Raw genomic sequence first — 20933 nt, 5'->3', positions numbered from 1 at the left:
TCACCAGGGAGGTAATGTAATAATAAGATTCAATGTATGGTTGTATCAGGGTAACTGATCAAGTCCTAGAAGTGTGCACTGAAGTGAGACTGGACTTCTTTTGCTGGGTCCTTTCTACTGACACATGGAAAGTGATTTGGGCCTTTTATTTTCCACTGTGTGCCAATACCTGTCTCGTCCAGCAGCATTTTTCTGGCCTGGGGATTGTACCTCTAAAGCATTTCATATATAATAACTTACCTAAGCATTCGGTGCCTAAAATTCTGCTCCAGTAGCCAAACGGGTGTCCTGAAGGAACACTTCACCATTTCCTCAGTGTTTTAATATTCTAGAGATGCAGCAGAGAGGGTTTTTTCCTTTCCTTTTGTTTTGTTTTGCTTTTTTTTTTTTTTTTTTACTTAAAGTATTTTTTTAAGTGAGATCAGCTGAGGTCACTTGCTTACCAGATATGTCTTCAACAATGTATTGTGAGGCATGTTTATTATTTTTCCTTGACACCGTTAGGGAAAGGTTTGCTGTGAAGGTCTTATTTGGAAGTGTGCAGATGAAGCCTGTAGTTCAGTCAGCTAGTCTGGTCCAAGAGGTGATTCTGAGGTTCATTAGCTCAGCACCTCCATCATCCAGTAACACGTACCCCAGAGTTGCTGCCCGAGAAAGGAACGCAGTGCTTCCTGCCTGCTGCTTTTATGGAGAAATGCTTTAAAATCAATCTGAGAGAGATTGTTTGAAAAGCATACTCGTTTACCTGACATTTGCATAATCCATGGTTTTTTAAAATAAATGCTCCATGTACTGAGAAAATAAAGTTTGTATGCGTCCTATATCCATTATTCACCAAAACGCTTCCAGGAAAAGCTTCACTGTAAAACAGAGTGGCTCATTTCATGGAGGAATCGACTGACATTTTAGTGACTTGTCATAAGTAGTGCAGGGCACTAAGTAAACTGAGGTTAATGACGAGTTTTACAAGGTAGTTTGTTCCTCTTCCTTCATGGGCTCCATGACCTTTCCCCGAGAGAGAGGGATTTATGTCAAGTCTCTGTCTCTCTTTCATATTCTTCTGAACCATTGGTTCTCTTACTAGGAGTGGAGGAGACAAGATGGAAAAAAAAAACCAAAAAATTAAAAGAAAGAAAGAGAGACAGTGCTTTTACCAAGTGAAAGGAATCTACAGTATCCAGAAGACAGCTTTTCTCTGTGAGGGAAAAATTAGAATGTTAAGGCTGAGGGGATCATGAGGGATTAACCAGAGTAAAGGGGAGTCTAGATTCCCCCACACCCCTGTGCTCTGCAGTCAATGGCACCCCCATCCTCACTGCTGCTTGGATCAAACCCTGACATCTCCCTCGGTTACCCTTGCCTTCACCCGCCTCCTGCCGCCCATCCCCACCCTCCTGCTCCATCTCCCGTCTCCACCCCTGGTCCTTGTCGGTCCTTCAACTTTCAAAGTATATCCCATCTGTTTATCTTAACTGAATACCCTAGTCCTAACCACCAACTCCTTTCACCTTATTTTCTTTCTTGGACCACCGAAACCCATCTTCCAACTAGTCTCACTGCTTCTACTTGGGCTGCCCACAACGCATCCACCGTGGGGTAGCTAAAGGGATCCTTGCAAAGCTAACTCTTCATGTCACTCCCCTGCTAAAATAGGAAATGGCTTCTCAGTTCCCTTAGAATAAGAATATTAAGTAAATAAACATCTCAAGTAAATAAGAATCTTAAGTAAAATCAGAATTTATTCTGTTACACTATATGGGCATATACTGTATGGATTATATATATGTTTATACTCACAATCATGCATGTTATAGATGGAATGTCTCAGAAGTCCATGATGGAACATCCAACTATCTAGACATTTTCTATTTCCCAGACATTGTATGGAAATGAGATCTTATTAAAATATCTTGTTATGCTAATGAACAGAAATCTTAAAATGTTTCTTGTAGTATAAGGTGAGTCTTCCTTTCTCCTGATCTTAGCTTGTAGGTGCTTATTCATCTGGTCATTTGAATATTCGTTTGGAGAGACCTGGTTGTGTGCCAAGCATTTTGCTGGAAGTTGGAATAAAAAAGATAATCCTGGACTGCAAGGAATCTGGTATCTAATGTGGGCATAGCAGCAAATAGCAAGTTCTTAGATTTCTATTCATTCTTATACTTTGATTCTGGTTATGACATAGGATGACAAAAATAATAGTAATTGTAACAGCATCGGTTAACATTTATTTATTTATTTATTTATTATTTATTTATTTTTTGTGGTACGCGGGCCTCTCACTGTTGTGGCCTCTCCCTTCGCGGAGCACAGGCTCCGGACACGCAGGCTCAGCGGCCACGGCTCACGGGCCCAGCCGCTCCGCGGCATGTGACATCTTCCCCGACTGGGGCATGAACCCATGTCCCCTGAATTGGCAGGTGGATTCTCAACCACTGCGCCACCAGGGAAGCCCTGGTTAACATTTATTGATGGCTTTTTCATCTCTGGCATTATATGAAGACCTTTATATGCATTGTCTTATTGAACCCTCATAGTCATCCATGAGGTTGTTATTATTTCCATTTAACAAAACTGAGTTTTGAGAAGCGTTTTGGCCACAATGGCATAGCTAAAAGGTGCCAGAGATCAATTTCTACTCCAGGTTTTTGAAATTCTGAAGCCTGACTGAACAGTCTTATAATGGCAAGTGAGAATTAGGAAGATGGGAAAAGAAATGATCATTACTTACATCTATACTTCTTATAATATTGCTGTAATGGTGTCTAAAATCATGATGGTCATTCCAGATAAAATAGGCTGTTTCTTTTAAGAAATAAACACGCATTGAAATTATTATCTCAAGGAAATTTTGCCTTGAGAAAATTGCATCTCCTGACAGTGCATGTGGGGAACTCCACTGTTCATCATGATCAAGAAATGTGACACATCCGACAACAAGGCATCATTTGGCCTGCCAGTGAGGTAGAAATTAAACCTCTTGGTGTTCATAAAACCTAATCTGATGTGGATTTCTCTTCAGTAAGCAGTAAAGAAAGTAGCAAAATAGGAAGCTCTGCTTTCACACTTTCATAAAGGGAGCTTTTATCGGATGAGGCTGCAATATCTTTAATGTAAGTTACATTTTACCCCAAAGTTAGAACAGGAAAAACACCACTCCATGGATGTTTGAAATAGTCATGATGATTTGGTTATTGATGGCAGTGACCCTTTGCTGGAAGCTTCTGTTAACATTTTATTTTTAATGGGACCTCATTCCTCAAAACTGAATTCATCATTGGCTTCCCATCAAAGTAACTCTCTTTTCAAGTCCCTTTTGTCCAGAATGACACTAGTTTAAAACCTCTGAAACCTTGTGACTGTTAATTGTTTTTGTGATGTTTTCTCCTTCATTACGTATACCCAATGTCACAGAATCCTGTCAATTTTACATTCAGGTGCCTCTCACATAATTAAAACAACAAAAATATTTCTTTCACAGGCCTTGTTCTCATTCAGGCACTCCTTCGAGTGCCTTTTAATTAATCTCCCTACTTAAATTGTTTGCCCAATTAGACTAATACTACATGCAGTCCACAGATCTATTTCTCTAAATACCTGCGTTCATGTTATCACTGTGCTTCTAAAACCTTCAGTCATTCCCTGTCATACACAAGATAAAATCTAAATCCTTTAGTCTAAACTTCAAAGCCTGTCATAATCTGTCCTTGCTACCTTTTCACACACAGTTCCCAAAATATTGAACAGAACCCAAGTCTCATTCTGGCTATGTGAAAATTTTTGCTGTGCATAAAATACATCATGCTGTCTACTCCCAATACAAATTGACTTCCCCTCTCCAATCTCAGATGCTGCTTTTTAATTATTTTGAAAAATTAGCAAATATCAGTGATCTCTTAGCTGTTTTGTGTTAATAAATTTGTGTAACATTATTATGTTGTGGGGCTGTGGGAATTTTAAAAGTAATTTATTATATGGTTTCTTCCTGGGGCGATTTTTTTTTCAATTGGCGTGTAGTTGATTTACAATGTTACATTAGTTTCAGATGTACAGCAAATTGATTCAGTTATATATATATATATATTCTTTTTCAGATTCTTTTCCCTTATGTGTTATTATAAAATATTGAGTATAGTTCCTTGTGCTATACAGTAGGTCCTTGTTGGTTATCTATTTTATATATAGTAGTGTGTATATGTTAATTCCAACCTCCTAATTTATCCCTCCCCCCCGCTATCCACTTTGGTAACCATAAGTCTGTTTTCTATGTCTGTGGGTCTATTTCTGTTTTGTAAATAAATTCATTTGTATCATTTTTTTAGATTCCACATGTAAGTGGTATCATATGGTATTTGTCTGGATTACTTCACTTGATGATAATCTTTAGTATAGTTGGCGTAGTAGGGAAGAATAGAATTCAGTGTTCAATTGCTTCAAGTCTGTAAATTTTCAGTAGTTGGAAACATAACTGTCCAGCATGTGTTTATGTATCATATGTGTTCCTTTTTTCTTTGCTTGTTTGTTTTAATTATATCTTAAGCTCCTGAAAGGACAGATGCTATCTTCTACATTTGTGAATATGTGCTTTTGGATTTGTTCATACTGTTGACTAGGTGCTTGAGAAAAATATATTGCATGAGCTTGTAGAGCTGGGAAGGAGGTGCTTTTTCTTGCCTAATAGCTTAGGCAAGTTAGAAATCCTTACTTCTCATAAGCAAGGCCTTAGAGCACAGTTAGTAACTATAGATGCCCATGGACACCAGGCAGTAGGATGAGGGTGTGGCTGGCAGGTTGGAGAGTGCAGACGGGTATCACTGGAGGGTGGTAAGTAGCCTTTTCCGAAGGGTCAGCTGCTGGTCAGCAGGAGCTGTTATTGCCACAGTCAAGTCCAGTGGTACCTGATCTAATTTTTCAAGAGGAGATGGAGATTGGAATTTTTATGTGAAATGTCCAACTTTTATTTTTCCTCTGGAATTTGACAGGCCAAATTCCACACCCATATAAGCTGCATTTGTCCTGCAGGCTGCTAGTTTGCAATCTCAGCTCTAGAGAGAAGTTTGTTGTTCTTGATGATGTGATTATAGTAGAATTCTCATCTGACATAATCAAAGTTGGTAGTTGGTCAATTAGTTAGAAAAGGCAGGTAAAGTGGCAAAGCATAAACAAATGGTTGACCTGTATTGTGAAATTCTTAGAATAATACACCATGATGTCTATGCTGAACATTTTATGTTACGTTAGAACATATGAATTCAGCAATCCTTTCATGTGCGGGTAAGGCTTTTTCTTTGGGTATGAGTTAACGGACTGTATTGCTAAATTTTCCTGTGTAGACCACACACAATGTCCTCCATTTCTAGCTTCCATTTCCTTAAAGCAGAGGGAGAAATATAAACACTAGCCAGGCAGGCTGAGGGCAGAATCCTTTTAAATTTCTATGATGTTCTTCCAACTTTCACATTTTCTGGTCCCCAGATGAGGCTGCTTTATTTTTAGTGACTTTAACCAAAGCATTTAAATTAGTTTTCTTAGAAGCAGTTCTCTTTTCACATGCCTAGTGCATCAGTTTACACAATATTTAATTAATCTATATAATTACAATGTAAAGTAAGGCAAGCATGAACAAGTTTGGGAACAGATGAAACTGACTCCTGGCAACCATGTAATTCAGCACGTGGAAGCAGGAGGGCTCAGGAGAATAAAGATTAGCCTTCTACTCACATGATTCAGCAGGTTGTCCACAACAATCAATAAGTTTAGGGAGAAGACTGGAGAACATGGATAAATCCAGTCACTCAATTAAGTGAAAGTTCATTAAGTGAGCAACATGGTAGAACATTGTGCTGACCTACAGTATTGGCCCCTGTTGCGCAACCCTTGGGTTAGCACAACATCAGTACCATCTGTGAATCCAAGTGATGCCCCAGAGTTGGGTTACATAGGCTTTGATAAATGCTTTTAGTGACTAAAAGCATTTAGTGATAAATGACTTTTCGTGACTCTCATGGGGAGAGAAAGGGGGGTTACTTCTAAACCAGTGACAAGATATTTGCTTCCGAGGAGGCTGTCTTGAGTAGGAATCATTCTTCTACTATGAGAACAAAAATACTTTAGTGCAACTTTGCTTTTTGCAGGTAACAAAACATGCTTTGGAAAGAGATAATGTGTCAATGTATTATAAGAGCAAGAACAGAGAATGTCCCAAAGTTCAAGTTGCTTTTCTAGGACAAAAAAATCTGTTTCCTCACCTAGAAGTTTTATCCCATTTTTTTTCTCAGTTCTTCCAAAGAGCAATTATTTATGACCACAAAAAAAAAAAAAAAAAAAAAAAGATTCACACTCAGATTAGAATTTAGGTTTTCTTTGTCCTTGTAAAGCAGTTCATGTTCTTTGAAGGAATCTAAAAATATCCTGTGCATTTCTTCCCTTCATGCTCATTATTTTTAACCTATTGTGGACTATTGTTCTGTACACAGTGGTCTGAATACATTAAATCCTAGAGGCATTGTTTCGGCTCACAGACATTATGTGCATTTACTTTTAAATAAAGGATACATTTGAATTGCAGAATTACAAAAAAGTTAATGTTTAGCTAAAAAACTAGTTATTTGAAAAAATACTTGTGAGAAACTGACCTTTCCTGTAGGTTTAATAATTTCCAATAGGAATGATAAACTGTTATAGTAGAGATTTTAACACTTACTCACCAGCAAGTATTTACAAATCATCTGTTAAGTGAGACATTTTTCCTTAGGGAGTGCCCAGTGCTTCTCCAAATGATTTACAAACCTCCTGCTCAAGTCTGTTCAGCTTTCAGTTTTGTGGAATCCATTCCGGGTCGGTGGACTTGAGTCTTTAGCTGTGGACTCTGGGATCTGCACGTTTATCGAAACCCGATGGTGATTTCTACATGGAGTGACATTGAGAATTAGTACTCTTGGCATTTTCCATCCATAGAGAAAATAGAAATTATATCCTTCCAGGAGTAGGTCCAAAGTGGTGGCTAAAATCTGGCAGGGGTACAAGTAACCTTTTCATAAGATGGGAGTGCCCACTGAAATTTTGCTGCCTTGGCCTTTCTGCCTGTTGAACTTGGGAAATTTGCACCACTCAAGCAGAGAAATGGCTTACAATCAAATAGAATACACCCAGAATACAGCTCAGCACGGGGTGGCAATGTGTTTAGAAACAAAAGAGATTCAACCAAGAATGTTACCCAGGTCTAAAGAAGCAAAGATGCAGGCAGAATCCCTTAGCGCAGGAACCCAATAAAGCAGAATCCATAGTTGAGTGTTTCTCTGATAGGCCTCTTGTGGGGCATGGCAGGTGCTAGGCCCACAGACATTGCTTACAGCCAGTAAGAGATTCAGAAACCTGCAAACAAGTCCTGTTTGTGACTGACGGCCAACCTAGGAGCTAGGATCGCCACACAGGCTGCCTTGAATCTCAAGATCTTACCTGTTTTTTCAGGGCGCATAGCTCAGAGGCCATCCCCATGCTGGGGGACATTGAGAAGCTGAGCTTTATTGATAGTTCACTGTAAAGAGTCTGTGGGCTGTGTAAAAGCCATCGGTGAAACAGCAGCATGAAGGAATCTTTTTGTTCTGTTTATGTATTTTGCTTCAAAAGGAGAGTCATTCTCTTTTTCACAGATAAGTACCATTCTGGAATTGAATAGAGTCCATTAAAACCTTTCAGAGATCTGATGTTTAAACCTAAGAATGATTCTTCAGTTCTTTATTCAATATATGTGTGATAGGCAGAGACTTGTGCCTCTTAAAGTTTTATTTGCCCTGCATATTGTGAAGTGCTCAAAGACTTAATATTCTAATTTCTACCTACGTTCACCTTGAAGGACCCATATAATCCTTTTTCTAGTGAGTCACGTTTTGCTCCATTTCACCTTTTGAAAACGTCATGTGCAAACTTTTAAAATTAAAGACCAAATGGCTGATAGGAAGCCTCACACAGCACAGCAGAGGTGAGGGTTCAGGGGGTGTGCTGGCCGCCAGGAGAGGCTACATGGAGTCATAGGCCATGGATATGGATCTTGGAGGAGAAAAAAGAGTGGATGGTGTTTTCTTGAAATGCTTCCCCAGCAAATAAAAAAGAGCAAAGGGCAGGCTGTGTGAGTTACGAGCTGTTTCCAGCACAGACAACTCCGTCTCTACTGTCAGCTGTCAGGAGAGCTCTGCTGCTGCCTGCAGACCTCAGCCCGGTCCTGGGACCCCTGGCCACCTCTCCATCTTTCCCACTCCTCCCCAGTTAACTGCACAGGCTATAAAGCATGGTCTGTTTCGTCGTTTTGAGACGTGGTGTCTCATATTTTTCCCCAAGGCTGGATGAGCAGAATTTTCATTGTTATCCCTTCTAATCCAGGGATTTTAATCTCCAGGAATTTGTTAATTCTTCGGGGTATTGATTTCTTTGGCCTAGGTTAAACCTAATTTGGTCCTAAATTTAAGCACAGAGCTAAAATTAGGACCAAATTAAGTTTGACGAGGCCAAAGAAATCAATACCCTGAAGGACTAACAAATTCCTGATCATATTTATGTGTCAGGAAAGGACATTTTAGTTATTTGCTTGATTCATGTGAAACTGTTAAAGATTTGAAGATTTTGAAAATACACTCTGGTACCTCTGTAGTCTAGAAGTTGCCCTTAGCTCAGATTATTCTATTTTTCCTTACTCATTTAAATTATATTCCTATTCTTTAGTTGATGTACTTATTTGTATTAAAAAGTCTTGAAAAGAAAGGTTTTTCCTACTGAAAAAATTAAGTTCCTTCTGGTTTAGTACAAATTAAGTGCCAGTATACTTCGAGCAGGAAGTTGATATTCATATAACTTGAACATGTGTGACACTATAGAGAAGAAAGGGTGCTAATTCTTTTTTTAAAATATAAATTTATTTTATTATTTTATTTTATGGCTGCGTTAGGTCTTTGTTGCTGCGCGCGGGCTTTCTCTAGTTGCGGCGAGCAGGGGCTACTCTTCGTTGCGGTGTGTGGGCTTCTCATTGCAGTGGCTTCTTTTGTTGAGAAGCATGGGCTCTAGGCACACGGGCTTCAGTAGTTGTGGCACGTGGGCTCAGTAGCTGTGGCTCACGGGCTCCAGAGCGCAGGCTCAGTAGTTGTGTCACACAGGCTTAGTTGCTCCGTGGCATGTGGGATCTTCCCAGACCAGGGCTCGAAACTGTGTCCCCTGCGTTGGCAGGTGGATTCTTAACCACTGCACCACCAGGGAAGCCCAAGGGTGCTAACTGTTTAAGAAGGGGATTTCTGGGCTGCCCTGGTGGCACAGTGGTTGGGAGTCCGCCTGCCGATGCGGGGGACGCGGGTTCGTGCCCCGGTCCGGGAAGATCCCACGTGCCGCGGAGCGGCTGGGCCCGTGAGCCATGGCCGTTGAGCCTGCGCGTCCGGAGCCTGTGCTCCGCAACGGGAGAGGCCATAACAATGAGGTGCCCGCGTACCACAAAAAAAAAAAAAAGAGAAAGGGATTTTTTAAGAGAAATGCATACTTGTTCTAGAGTCTAGTCTCATGCCTTATGTCTCATGCCTTATGTAACCAACAGATTTTTGGTTTCTAAAGATATATTGTACAGCACAGGGAAATACAGCCATTATTTTGTAATAACTTTAAATGGAGTATAATCTATAAAATGTTGAGTCACTATGTTTTACAACTGAAACTAATATAATATTGTGAATCAGCTATACTTCACTTTAAAAAAAGTTGCATTTGTACCTAGAAATTAATCTGTTACCCATATTTTCAATAGGTGATAGCCCAGGATTTTAAAGGCATGTGTTATGCACTAAATGGTGACTCTATTAGTTTTAGTGTTCCCTCCTTAAAATCATGTAAAAATAGTTATTTTATCAATGAAAAGGAATAGTGACAAGCTTATTTTTTTATATTGGGAAATTGTCCAGGAAACAGTTTAAATATATTTTGAAAGTATTTTTCTTTCTGTAGTACCATTTTACCATATATACTATATGCCATATATACCATAGAGTCCAAAGACAATTAATATCCATGGTATACTTTCACAGTGATATGTATTTAAAAGTTTGGCATTTGGGGAACTTCCTCAACTTGGTAAAGAACATCTCAAAAAACCTACACCTCACATCATAGTTAATTGTGTTTTTTTAAAAAATAAATTTATTTATTTATTTATTTATTTTAGGCTGTGTTAGGTCTTCATTGCTGCGTGTGGACTTTCTCTAGTTGTGGCGAGCAGGGGCTACTCTTCGTTGGGGTGTGCGGGCTTCTCATTGTGGTGTCTTGTCTTTGTTGCAGAGCACGGGCTCTAGGCACGCGTGCTTCAGTAGTTGTGGCACACGGGCTCAGTAGTTGTTTCTCACGGGCTTAGCTGCTCCGTGGCATGTGGGATCTTCCTGGATCAGGGCTCGAACCCGCATCCCCTGCATCAGCAGGCAGATTCTTTACCACTGCGCCACCAGGGAGGTCCTAATGGTGTTAACTGGACACTTTTCCCCTAAGATCAGGAACAAGGCAAAGATTTCCTCTCTTACCACTCCTACTCAGTGTTACACTGGAGGTCTTAGCAATGCAGTAACACAAGAAAAGAAAAGAAAAGGAGTATAGAATTGCAAGGAAGAAATAAAATTGTATATGTTTGCAGATGATGTGATAAGTCTGTTAGGTATAAATCTAACAAAATATGTGGAATCTATATGTCAAAAATTACTCTGAACAAAATCAAGGAATATCTAAATAAAAGGAGAGTTATTTCCATGTTCATGGATTGGAGGACTCAGTACTGTCAAGTTTATATGGAGAGGCAAAACACCCCAATAGTCAAAAAACATGAAAGAAAGAAGAATAAAGTTGTTGAAGTGATATTGCCTGACTTGAAGACTTATTATAAAGCTATAATCATCAAGATAGCATGGCATTTCTGAAATAATAGGCACATAGATAAATGGAACAAAATAGAGAGCACAGAAATCAACCCATACACATACAGCCATTTAATCTTTAGCAGTGGAGCAAAGGCAGTTCAATGAACAAAGGACAGTCTTTCAACAAATGGTGCTGGAGCAATTAGATTTTTTATGCAAGAAAAATTCTAGACACAGACTTTATATATTTTACAAATTGATTCAACTTAAAATGGATCATGGATCTGAGTGTAGAATGCAAAATTATAAAACTTCTGGAAGGAAACATAGAAAATCTAGGTAACCTGTGTTTGGTAATGTGTTCATAGATATAACAACAAAAGCACGCTCCATGAAAGAAAAAAATGGTTATGCTGAACTGTTCCAAAATTAAAAACTTCTTTCATAAGAAAGATACTGCCGAGAGGATGAAAAGACAAGCTGCAGACTAGGAGAAATTATTTGTGAAACACTTTTGATAAAGGAATGTATCTAAAATATTCAAAGAACTCTTAAAACGGAACCATAAGAAAACATACAATCCAATTAATACATGGGCAAAAGGTCTGAAGACACCTCAGCATATATATATACAGATGGCAAGTAATCATATGAAAAGCTTCTCAAAATCATTTGTTGTTAGGGAATTACAAATTTTAAAAAATGGGCTAGCGTTATGTACTCATTAGAATGGCTCCAATCCAAAAAGCTAACGATACCCAAAGCACACAGGATGTGGAACAGCAGGAAGGAATGCCAACTGGTACAGACCCTTTGGAAGACAGTTTGGCAGGTCTCAAAAGGCAGTCTTACCATATGATCAAGCAGTTATGCTTCTAGATATGTACCTGATGAAGTTGAAAACTTGAGTCACACAAAACCACGGAGGTAGATGTCTATCGCAGCTTTATTAATAATTGACAGAAAATGGACGCATCTGTTGTCCTTCAGCAGGTGAACTGTTCAACTCTGGTCCATCCAGACAATGGAATGTTATGGCAATAAAAAGAAATGAGCTATCAAACCACAACGAGACGTGGAGAAACCTTAAATGCCTATTGCTGAGTGAGCGAAACTAGTCTCACTAGTCTCAATTAGACTAGTCTCACTAGTCACAATTATACTACCCTCTGGAAAAGGCAAGGCTATAGCGACAATAAAAAAGTCAGTGGCTGCCAGGGGTTCGGAGGAAGGGGAGAGGAGAGAACAGTTGAAGCACAGGCGATTTTAAGGTAGTGAGACTCTTCTGTACCGTGTTATGGTGGATACGATGATGATATTATGCATTGGTCAAAAGGGCACAAGACCGACACCGAGCCCTAATGTAAACTGAGGACTTTAGTTAATAATAATGTAACGATATTGGCTTATCAGTTGTAACAATTATACTAGTGCAAGAGGTTAATAATAGGAGGAACTGTGGAGGGCGGAGGGGAGAGGAAGTATGTCGGGACTGTCTGTACTTTCTGCAGGATTTTTCTATAAACCTAAAACTGCTCTAAAAGAAAAAAAAAGACTTTATGTAGCACTCATCCAGCCTCAACATTTTCCAGTATTTTGCAAAACCTTTTACCCCATCCACCCCTGCTGAGACCAAAGTTGAGAGGGATATTTAGCAGTGGGGTGAGCTGGTGAAAAAGTGCCAGAGGGCATTTGGGGAGAGGCGGACCCATGAGATGTGTTGCCGTGTTTTTCTCTGTGATGAGGCCACCTGTGCTTGCTGGTTGGTACCCATATGGAAGTTAGGCTTCTCCCCTCCCACAGAGCCTGGGAGACAAGGGAAGTATCTTTCTTCATGGTCACACTTCAAAGGGACAGCTCCCAGGTCCTGGAGAAAGATAACTCCTAAGTTGCCCACCTGGCAAGTGACTTTTCAAAATATTTACTTCTCAAAAGGATAGAGAAATAATTTAGAATGACACATGTTCTAAAGTTAATGTTATAGGAGAAGGGAAGTCAGGAGCCTAGAGTTGGGAGGAAGCCTTTGTGAAGTTTAGTCCAGCTGAGGGAAAGGTTTTAAGGCTGTCTTCATCACTTTCATCTCTTGCTCCTCTTGCTCTTATAAAAAATACTTGTTCTTATAAGAATTCCTCTTGTGATTTATAAGGAGCTCAGGTCCTATTTGTGAATCCCATTCTTTCACTTGCTCAGCTTCCAACTCTAATTTATGGATGCTCTTTTTTTTAATTAAAGAACATTTCCCCATCAAGACGAGGAATGCAGCCAAGTAAAAGCATGGGTTGGATAAGACAGACTGGGTTCTTAACAAGCATTGAAAATATTATGTTGCCCCAAACCCCTAATATGTAATTTAAAACAATTAAAATTCATAAGAAATACCAACAGCATTCTGATTTTTCACTTGATTTCTGTTTCAATGCGGTTTCTAAAATATTAATTTTCAAATTATTATAAAAAATTGACGTCGTTCCCTCTGGTTAGTGGGAGCTTCTGGCTTTGCTGCCTGTTGGGTGTCTACACTGAGTGGTCCGTGTAGGACAAATGACCCGGCTGCCTTAGGCTAGCTTCTTATTTTGGTAACAGGGGATCATTCACATGAAATTCTGTATTTTACCTCCCGCCGTTTGTACCAAAACCATTGGCACAGTGTTACCTTTTGTTCCTTAAACTTAGAGTCATGAATATATTTCCCCCTACTCTCTTGGGCTGCGTACAGGGGAAGCATTATCATTCAAAGTTCTTTTAATCATCCCATCTTACCAGCAATCAGAACAGATTTGTAATTTGTGAGCCATGTGCAAAGAAGAGATATCCTGCTTCGCTGAGAAGATAGACAGTTTTGTGAAATATTGGCCACTTATCTGTAAAAGTGGGCCATTATACATGGAACCACAGTCAGAAGCCTCTCTGCACCTTCAGTTCTTGTCATTTATGCTTTAATGAAGTTTTTCGTATCTGTTGTAAGGCTGATCGAAATTCTGCTATCTTTGAATCACTTTTGACAAGACTAGGTATATGAAAATATTAATCAGGAGAATACAATTAGAAGAACAAAATTAGAATGCAGAGTCAGGCCAAATGCATTTTTTTTAATGAAAAAAATATCAATCATCAACAAAACAATGAGGGAGAAGAGAATGGTAAATAGTGTGATTTATCATTTTCTCTCCACTGCCTCTACTTCATAAGCTGGGTGTCTTCTTTTTTTTGGCTGTGCTGGGTTCTTTGTTGCTGCGCGCGGGCTTTCTCTAGTTGCGGCGAGCGGGGGCTACTCTCCGTTGTGGTGCACGGGCTTCTCATTTGCGGTGGCTTCCCTTGTTGCGGAGCACGGGGTCTAGGCGCGTGGGCTCAGAAGTTGTGGCTCGCGGGCTCTAGAGCACAGGCTCAGTAATTGTGGCGCACAGGCTTCGTTACTCGGCGGCATGTGGGATCTTCCCGGACCAAGGATCGAACCTGTGTCCCCTGCATTGGCAGGCAGATTCTTAACCACTGCACCACCAGGGAAATCCAAGCTGGGTGTCTTCTAAGGCCACAGCCATGAGGCTGTCATAGTGTCTGCATTTAGAGTCCATTATTCTGGGTGGAACATTCAAAATGCTGGAGGCTCTCCATGATATGTTGGAATAGGTATAGAAAGCAAGTGAGAAGACTTCTTTTTAATTCTTGCTCTGTAGTCTGCAACCTATAAGTTATGTGACACTGGATGAGTTATTAAATCTTTCTGAGCCCTGATTTCCTCATCTGAAAAACGAGACTACTAAAAAATCCTTGTTTTCTCTGTTACAAAGTTGTAACAAGCAGCAAAAAATGTAATGTACATAAAAAATCATAGCGTAAACTGAAAAGCACCATGAAGGATTATTATTTATGCTTCAGTGCATGCATTGAACGTGGTCTGCATAATCTGTATTTTTGGAAACTAACCCTCCATCATGTTGACATTTGCTAATTTTAAATCATGCTGCAAATGAGTGATTCAGATTGGAACACCTGCTATCATCATTTTTAAGGAAAATGACTATCATTTGATTTACAAGAACATTTTATCTTAATAAGTTCAGTTCAGCATTTATTAGCATGTATTAGCCTGAAATTCCCTTAACAGAAAATCATATCTTATTCTGTTCTCAGATATCAGAGTAGTAACCATATTATTCTCAAACACTGTACTCTGTGGCAACTGCTGGCCTCAATAATTCCCATTATTTTCCCAGGAGGACTTTAAAAATTGTAAGTTTTGGGAAAAAAATAAAGGAAAAGATTATAGTGTGGCTTAAGAGGATATAAACCTTTGGGCATCATATTTCTGTATTATGTTCTATATTATGTACATAGGATAACTGCATTCTGTATCTGTTCAGAGCAAGGAAGTGTTATGTTTGGGGAAGACTCCGGAATACCTGTGAGAGCTGGGTTGAAAATGCACATAAATTGGAAGAGGGAAGAGAAGATAAAGAACTTGCAGAGTGGAAGAACCACATAAGCTCAACTAGCACCAGAAAGGAAGATTTATGAAGTCCTATTCTTCAAAGAGTGTATTGTGACTTGCTGCCTACAAAGACTTTATGGTGTTAATCTCTGAAAATACGATTGTGTCGAATGAAGACGATTTAAAGAGCCATTGGAAAAATTCATCATCACTGTTGCCTTTAAATGGAGCTACATGTAACGTACTCATTTTTTTGGTTATTTTTAAGTCTCCTTAAAAGAAGACCGTCCAACCGTTCATTTTATAGCACTTAAGCTTCATAATGAATATCGTTGCTCCCACATAAACGTTGGCATTGGACTAACTTGAGACATCCTGACCTGTGTGTTTTGAAGTTGTATGTTTTCTCAACGAGAATCCTCAGAAGTTGTGAATGGCTTCTAAAGTGTGGTGTTATTCGTGAGTTCTTTTGTCCCCCCTAAATAAGTTCTAGTAAAGAGTGGTTCTTGAAAGCTCTGCTGTACAAGAAGATTTAACAAAACCAAAGTTGTTTTGCCTCCTTCAAATACTATCCTTTACAGGGCCTGACACTCGGGAAGGTTTTCTTTCTTAGCGTTGTTTAGAATTTTGAATAGCAGTATCACTTAGAGGATAGAATCATCTTCAGATCAGTGGCCCTTGAAGTGGTATCAATAAATAAATACTCCAAGCTCCGTTCCATTTTGTCAAGGATCTTCATGAATCTTTCTCACTGTGCATAGAATGATGGAGTCCATACACATATTCTGTAACAGCCTGAGGAGAGGGAGGGTAGGATGTGTGTATGTGATGTCTTTGCTACTCCAGGACACGTTGGCATTTTACGAATGGTCTAGGCATGGAGAAGGAACCTTTAGAAATGAGGCTTCTACTCTAAACTTTTAAGGACATCCTGAAATATAGTACTTTAGGAGTACATGCAGTTCAAGGGTAGAGGAATAATTTGCCATTTGTACCAAATTAAATCAGACTTTCAGTGCAATCAAAACAGCTTGCAGCTGGATGCAATAATCTGATTTCCTGACACTCAGAGAAAAATTGAAGGCCTCCCAAAGACCCCTGCCGATCTTTAACATGAAATACAGTTTGCTGGCAATTTCAGTCAACCTCTGAATGCCTTCACTTTTAATAAGCTAAAAAAAATGCAAATAAAGCATAAGGTTAGCTGGAGACGGCTCTCAGGTAGAATTTTATTCCAACTAAATGAAACCCAGTACAGTGCCTCTAAAGGATCGTACCCTTGTTCTTTCTCAAAGCAGATATTTTGCTAAATACACCATTAGATGAATCTCTGTATTAGTTTCCTGGGAGTACTGTTTTGACATTGGATGTGTGTTGAAAACATAATAAAAGTCTTCAGAGAACAAATGCTAGAAATCAGTATGAATAACTTGATATTTTTGGGGGAAGGTAATAAGGCAGATAAAGATAAATCCTCAAGTATCCATTAACAGCTGATTATTCCAGCTAGCAAGGATCTGAACTTACAGATATAGCTAGTCCTGACAAATTAGTTCAGTTCATGACAATGTGTATTTATCTTGAGTTTTAACTATATAAATTGGTAAATGTAGATCTTTCAGGATGTTGAATGGACTGTTTCTGCTTCCTCCCCAAAATTGAAAATTTTTGCTGAATTAAGAACAAAGGAGCATGAAGTGATACACCGTCTAAAGAAGCCTTTTTGCATGTGAAGTCTAGAACTCCCTCAGGGCTTATAATGAGGTCTTAAAACTGACCCTGATCCATTATCAAAAGTCTGTCCCCTTCTTAATAGGCACCCAAGTTAAAAAGGAGAGGCAGAGGTCAAAAGGACATTGTTCAGATTATGAGTCCTCAGCCTCAGAGGTGCTGGGATTTTTCCTCCTTTCTGTTTGGGGGAGGAAATGTCTTTGGCCCTTACTGTCGGGCACATTCCCGACAGTAAGCAGGTAGTGTGCCCTCAAATAGGGCAGCTGAAGAGAGATTGATGGAGAGACCCTTTACCAGGTGTGACCAGAGCTGGGGAAGCCAGCAAGGCGCAGTGAAGCATCCTGGCCATCACAGCAGGGGTAGCTTGAACCACCGCAAACCCAGAGGCCAGGAGGGGACATGGTGACCAGGACCCAGAGCTGGAGCTGAAGAGGAGGTCAGCCCAGCAGGACCGATGTGCTTCTGAAGAAGGACTTGGTCACTGGCAATCTCCAGCCTGGCAAGGAGAGGGTCAAGGAAATAGATACCTCAATATCTTTCTCCAAACTCTAGTCTCCCACCAGAAGCCAGGGAGCAAAAGAGCTCAGTTGAAGCTTCATGTAGAAGTCAGCCTCCTGGGCGCCCAGAACAGAGATGAGAAGCTGGGTGTCGGTCTGGAGGGGCAAACAGAGGTTACTCAGCACCCCAGGATGGGGCGCTCCAAGAATCATGCAGGAAGCATGGAGGGATCTAGGAGGGAGCTTTGGGATCTCATTTTCTGGCTAGAATCTTAGCTACAGTGCCGGGGGAATAGCCATGAAGAAGGTGATCCAGCCCTTGTACCCGTCCGAACCCTGTGGTCTCAACCCAGGGTGATGCTAGGGAGGGGGAGGGGAGGACATCAATCACATGCGATGTTGATATCATATTGCGGTGTTAAGCTGCATCGAGTTGAATTGGAGCTTTTACGCCCTGGAAGTGAGTGGGAAGCCTTAGGGTTTATTTAGGATGCTGTTAAGGGGATAAGAAACGGTGGCAGATTGTAGTCACTGATGGTAGAAAAGCACAATGGTTACCTGTTTGTACTGCACCAAGTTCAGACTCTTCAGTAGACTGGCTACGTTGGAAAGTTTGGCAACAGTGGCACGAGCGTACAATTTATATGACGAGTGACAACGATGATCTTCCGATCTCATTGTGGCAACACCCCAAAAGTATAAACTGCCCATTCTTGGGTCTGATTTGTTAGCTGAAAAACTAGGACCAACACTTCTTTGCATAGAAATCCTATCATGAAATTTTAATTTCTAAATTAAGTATACTTCCCCTTTTCTTAAGAGTGTATGTCAAATGACCCTTGAGGAGAGAAATTTGTATTAAAACCTATAGTTTTTTATCTTGACTATCAAAGATCTTTATACTCATTTAAATATTTCTATTTTGCTTTGTACTGTCTCACTAATAACCTATTTATTTCTTTTAAAATTTTAATAATGTTTTAAAAATTTTCACATTTCAGGGCTTTTATTTTTATTTTCCCTCTATATTATGTTTCATTTTTAAGCAACAACAAACTGGTGACCATCCAGGGGAAGAATCGAGAGGCCCCGTATCCCCCTCAGAGGCTGTGAGCGCCCGTAAAGGCGTCTCCCTAACGCCAGGGAAGCTTGTTCGCATTGGCTGGGATTACTACGCATTGGATGTGGTGGGCCATCATCTCGTGCGCGAACTCCTCTCTCCAAGGCTGGACTTCCTGCCCTCTGTGGTTGAGCAGGACCACGCAATTAGTTTGGGCCAGTAAGTCGTCATTTAAGGTGGTATTTCTAATTTTCAGGTCAGAGCACCTGTGCTTTTGAGAGCCTGGAGTTGTTACTGCCCCTGCCACACACCTTAGCCTCCTGTGGCTGATGTCCCGGGGTGGGGGAGGGTGGGTGGCGCAGGTGCTGGAAGTCAGGAAACAGAGATCTCTGTCTCAGAGGCTCTGCGCACAGCCATCCGATATGCAGGGGCCCAGAAAGGTCACCTGAGTTCCTCAGCCTGATTGGGAGCCGTGCCCATGGATGGACGTGCAGTGTCATGATAGTTTGACGTATGGGGAGAAAAAATAGTCATGCGATGCTCTATTCGTCCTCCTGGGCTGCCAGAACCTGTAAGATGTTTCAAACATCTTTTTTTTTTTTTTTTTGCGGTATGCGGGCCTCTCATTGCTGTGGCCTCTCCCGTTGCGGAGCACAGGCTCCGGACGCGCAGGCCTAGCGGCCATGGCTCACGGGCTTAGTTGCTCCGCGGCACGTGGGATCTTCCCGGACCAGGGCATGAACCCGTGACCCCTGCATCGGCAGGCGGATTCTCAACCACTGCGCCACCAGGGAAGCCCTCAAACATCTTTTGGTAAAAGAGTAGAGCCTTTTACAGTGTGCCCTGCCTCTTAACTAGACATGACCACTTGACCCAGCTCCCCTGCAGTCGTGTTCTGTAAACTTCCTTTTTTCTTGAACTTTTCTTAATTGCTTTGCGGTATGAAAGTGGAAGAGAAGCAGTCTGGTGTCAGGATTGCTGACGCCAGAGCTGTCACTCCTCTGCTTGATGGCTCCCAGAAGAGACCTCTGAGCCGACGCCTCTGATTTCTCCAAATCCATGGTGACGACGAGGTCAGGACTGGATGGATGTTCAAAGTCCTTTATGGAAACCTGCAGAGCTCACGAAAAACACTAGACATTTCTTGAAAAAAACATTAATGAATTCTTTGCAAAACCGCTAAGAACCAACAGGCTATTTTGTGTGGTCCTGAGCTACTCAAAACAAGCAGGCCACAACCTTTAACTAGGTCCTGAAATTTTATTTCTTATTTTTATTATACCAATTATACATACACATATTCTTTTAAAATATAGCTCAGGATGGTGTTAACTTCCTTTTGAGCACATCTTGGTCTGACTCGTCTCTTGGCCTTTTTTCAAGGTGACACCATCAGGAGCTTTTTGAGTATAGGAGCTGAAACTGAACACGGAATCTTCTCACACAGACCCTTCCTGGATAATTCTCCTGTCCTTCAGTGTTTCCAGTGCATCTGCCCCTTTGTTCAGTTCTCTGAACACTGTTGCAATCGAGCATCTTGTTTCCTTCCTGGGGTCTGACCTCTTGGTACTCTGGTCACGTGTTAACACTCGTCATCCTCTCGGGGATAATGACCCCTCACATTTTTTGGTAAATTACCTGATGAGTTCCAGCTCCAATCTTCCTCTCACAGAATCGCAGCCTTAGACTATAATTGTTGCTGGTCTTGCAGAAGCTCATTTTTGAAACCCTCCTTTCTTGGGGGGGGAATGGAATACAAAGTCCATCACTGCCCCCCCCCCCCACCCCGCCCCAACCCAGCCACAATGTGCTGAGTCATTCAGTGATAGTTTAATCCAGGAGCATCAGTAACAAGGTCCTGAGGGACGTGCAGAGTGATATATATTGATATATACTGAATATAGTTCCCTGTGCTGTACAGTAGGACCTTGTTGTTTATCCATCCTGCATATACTAGTTTGCATCTGCGAACCCCAAACTCCCAGTCCATCCCTCCTCCTCCACCTGCATGGCAACCACAGGTCTGTTCTCTATGTCTGTGAGTCTGTTTCTGGTTCATTTGTGTCGTATTTTAGATTCCACATGTAAGTGATAGCATATGGTATTTGTCTTTCTCAGGGAGTGAAGTTCTTTAACCTCAGTTCTTTCATACTTCTGAGGTGGATTTGAGCTAAGTCTTGCAAATCATCTTTTTGAAGCCCTCCTCTGAAAGTTCTGTGTGGTCAGCCCAGGCCCTCCCTCTGCGGTGCAGCTGTAGGTGCCATGGTGGCGGTGTTCTCGCTCTGCAGTGGCCCCACCCATCCACCCACACGTACTCATTGTCATGTCCAACATCACAATGA

General features: G+C 40.9%; 1 long non-coding RNA gene across 1 annotated transcript in view; it reads left to right on the top strand.

Annotated features, from left to right (window-relative positions):
* LOC136794630 (uncharacterized) overlaps window positions 1-15277 on the top strand; it is a 282171-nt gene extending 266894 nt beyond the window's left edge. The window contains exon 3 of the long non-coding RNA XR_010841692.1: window positions 15236-15277. This is a non-coding gene — a long non-coding RNA (uncharacterized lncRNA). The remainder of the gene's footprint in view (window positions 1-15235) is intronic.
* The last annotated feature ends 5656 nt before the right edge of the window (window positions 15278-20933 follow it).

This window comes from Kogia breviceps, chromosome 8 (assembly GCF_026419965.1).
Source record: "Kogia breviceps isolate mKogBre1 chromosome 8, mKogBre1 haplotype 1, whole genome shotgun sequence".
Taxonomy (NCBI): domain Eukaryota; kingdom Metazoa; phylum Chordata; class Mammalia; order Artiodactyla; family Physeteridae; genus Kogia; species Kogia breviceps.
Note: the sequence above shows the minus strand (reverse complement) of the source record. Positions and strands in the feature narration are given on the sequence as shown.